Source organism: Sinocyclocheilus grahami, unplaced genomic scaffold (assembly GCF_001515645.1).
Source record: "Sinocyclocheilus grahami isolate Dianchi unplaced genomic scaffold, SAMN03320097.WGS_v1.1 scaffold62.1, whole genome shotgun sequence".
Taxonomy (NCBI): domain Eukaryota; kingdom Metazoa; phylum Chordata; class Actinopteri; order Cypriniformes; family Cyprinidae; genus Sinocyclocheilus; species Sinocyclocheilus grahami.
This window is the reverse complement of record NW_015505241.1, coordinates 1091004-1094884: the sequence shown is the minus strand read 5'-3', so window position 1 is coordinate 1094884 and position 3881 is coordinate 1091004.

Here is a 3881-nt window from a genome sequence, read left to right as displayed (position 1 = left end):
ACCGTGAACGTTTGTTCAGCTCAGCTTCTCATGTGTTGGATGAGAAACGAAACAGACTAACTTGTGACAAAGCTGAAATGCTTCTTTTTGTAAAGAAGAACTCGCATGCACTTTTGAAAAGCTAGAAGTAAACGTCAGTTCTGTAGGCTATAGGATTAATATTTTTTATTTTACCTTAAAATTACATTGACTTAATGTGATTTAAAAAGCACCTGCCGTAGTTAACATTTTGGAATAATTTATTTATATAGCCTACTTTGGTTTTATTTAGTTTCACTGGTAAATATCTTTTTTTCTTTACACCAAATTTAGAAACAAAAAACAAATGCTGAATGCTGATTAAGTAACATCTTTGTTTGGAGTGTTAAATGTGTTTGGATTGTGAAACTATGCAGTTGTTGCCTTTAAAATTACATGGTTACAGTTAATGTTTTCATTTAAGGCCAGTTTATAGTTTCAACCCAATTTAAAAACAAAAGCTAAATGCTTTTGTCAGTAGGCCTACCTATGTTTGTATTGAATGTAGCCTACTTACTGCGCAGTTACTGCTGTTAATTTCAGATAGTTACAGTTGTTGTTTTCAATAGCCAAAACCCAGTTTAGCCTGTTAAATACCAAATAAACATCTTGTTTGTGTGTACTTTTATTCTTTCTTGTTTGTTGCTTGATAAAAAAAATAAATAAATCGGAAATCGGTATCGGAATCGGCCAGTTTGCTTGTAAAAAAATCGGTATCGGAATCGGCTATGAAAAATCATGATCGTGCATCACTAGAAGAGACTTCATCAAAACAAAAAAACAAAAAATTCTTACTTGCCCAAACTTTTGACTGGTAGTGTACATGACTCCAAAACTAGTCTGATGTCAATATTAATACTAACTCATGAATCCAAAGTGCTGCAGTTAAGTTAGTGCAGCACCCAAGTTACCCAATGAATGAAAAGCTCTGTAGTTTCACATCACATTCTTTAAAAGGAATGCAGATGTTAACAGGTAAATAAAGGTGGCTTCATTGGGCTAACATCCGCCTTTACTGTCTGCCACCACTTTGTTCTGCGCTACTATGTAGAATAAAAGCAGGCTGGGTGACTTTCTCTTTAAAGTCAACCTATACAAACAAACAGTGCATGGAATTTCCCTGAATAGTAATCAGGCGCTTGCTTTGGGCCTTTGATTCAGGTGCTCTGATAGTGTTCAAAGGGACTGGAAATGCTAAGCAGGATCTGAGGCCCCACTGGCCCCTCTCTCTCTCTCTCTCTCTCTCTCTCTCTCTCTCTCTCAATCAATCGGTCTCTCTCGCTCTCTTTTTCCATCAGTTGGCATCTGTGTGCCAGGTAGAAATCTCTGTTTACTTAAGCTATTGATGTCATCCACATCGCACCACAAGCTCGCCGTTTTTATCACACCCCCACAGGACCAGAACATGAGCTAAATTACAACTCAGGTCTGCATCCAACCTGGGAACCTACGCTGGAAATGTGTTGATCCGCTGGGCTGCTTAGTCCCAATGTGTAGCAGTATACATGTAGCTACAGTTTCTGACGGAATTTTTTTTTTTAACCCTTTTGACTATATAGGCGCAGTATAAGTAGTTATATTCCTCGGTCATCATTGGAAAACCTGGAAATATTTTTTACAATTATTTTTCAGACCTGGATTTCAGAAATGCAATGCACATTAATAGACCTTAAAAATAATGGAAAAGACATTGACGTTTCTATAGTGAATATAAATTTTTCAACATATAAAAGATCAAAAATTGAAATATGACTGCACAATTATAACAATAGGCTTATTTATTTGTTTAACCAATGTTTTGGCCATCAGCCTCAAGATATTTGTATTTTAAAATATTCGTACACATATTTACAAGTGTATTAGTTCATTTCAAAGGATACCTGGCATAGACATTAAAAACTGCTCCCTTCAGAAATCTCTATTAAAAAATTTTCATCATAATTAATAGCAGCAATTTTTTTGTATATTATTTTATTGTTTTAATATCTAAGTATTTCATTGGTCAAATTTTGTGGAAACCCTGTTTTATATATATTATATATTATTATTATAATATATATTATATATATTTATATACATACTAGGGATGTAACGGTATGAAAATTTCTTACCACGATTATAGTGACCAAATTTATCACGGTTATCAGTATTATCACGGTATTGTTAAAATGTGCTGGGGATGTTCAAAAAGTACTGACACATAAATCACTTTCCCCAAGTTTTATATTTAAAAATCTACAAACAACAAAAAAAATGATTTTTTTGTTTGCATAATCACTAAAACAATAACATTACCAATGATGTTCGGATTTTAAATGACAACTTGACTGACAACAGTTTAATAGCATGTTCAAATATCTAATGTAAATATTCAAATAAAGCTTTAAAAAAAAGTTTCATCAAAAGGTAAACCTCACATTTTAACCTTTAAATAAAGAAATTATGTAAGTCAAAATGATAATTGATTAATACATGATTATATGTATTTTATCTGCTCCATAAATAATTCTAGATAACTTATCTGAATTGTTTAAATGTGTAGAATCCACATAAGCTTGTTTTTCATCAACCGGTCAAAATTTACAGCAGGGCATACAAATTCGGTCCGTTTTTGGCCAGACAGAAACGGCACACATGCTGAATATAAATATAAGTCTCTGTAAATCCACTCTCTGACAGCAGGTGGCGCTTATGGAAAAGCTGAATTAGAGCGGTTTCCGTAACCTCCGTGGACAAAGCAGTATTGCAATTAAGATCACTTCCTTTATGTATTACATTGAGCGAAGATGAAAACAAAATGCCATCGAGTCGTTTCTGAAGACAGTCAGAACCTTCAGGAGGTACATTCATATAATTAATTAATTCATATATTCATTTGTATAATTCCCTTAGCACTCTTTTAAAACCTCCCAGCTTTTCCACCCTGTTTTCACTCAAAATGAAAGTACTCCGTGTGCTGTGCGCACGTGAGATTGTTACTTAAAACTGTGCTTTATGCTGGACAGTATTTATTTATCGCGAGTCGTTCAAATCGGTGTAGTCTAATACGGTTTTAATGATAATTAAAAGATGAAACGGTAATACTAACCGTGGGGGATTTTATCATGATTTATCGTCAAACCGGTAATCGTTACATCCCTAATACATACACACATAAAATCTGTAAAATACCACAGTCTTCTGTAAACATTTTGGGTGAAACTAATCACAAATATTTTAGCGATTTTACAATATTTAATAAAAATGATATATCAAAAAGATATGGATATTTGATATGCATCGTCCATCCCTGCGTCGTTGAAAGTCTTCACTGAGATAAAGATCTTGTAGCCCTCTGCACCTTGTCATAAAGAATACCGGCCGCTCGAGTACAGGCCAACCTGTTTCACGTGAGCACCTAACATTATTATCCCTGATAAAAATACCCTGTAATCTGATAATGCCCCCGCTTGTGTTGACATCTGTGTGTCTTTTACTGTGGCATCTTCGCATTTTCTCTAGATCTCCATTCTTCCCTTGCGTATTGACCTTTAACAGATATCAGAAATCAGCATGGCTCAGATCGTGATGCTCAGCCTTGCGCTCGGGGCTGGTTTGACTTCTCTTGAACAGTGTGTTGTTGTTGTTCTGTCATCAGGGTATTTTTTGGAGTTGCAGGCAGAGTATTTTTGAGGAGATGCAGAAGAGGTTCTCACAGGTAGCTGTGCTTGTGTTGCATGTGTGTGTTTATAGCAAGGTGATTCGTTTGATACTAACTCGCAAATGAAGACGTCAGGAAAAAAATCAGCTGGTTCAAAGAGAAGCCGAGGACACATACAGGCAGATGGGAATTTGAGGATGTAGTGTAAAACTCTAATAAAAAA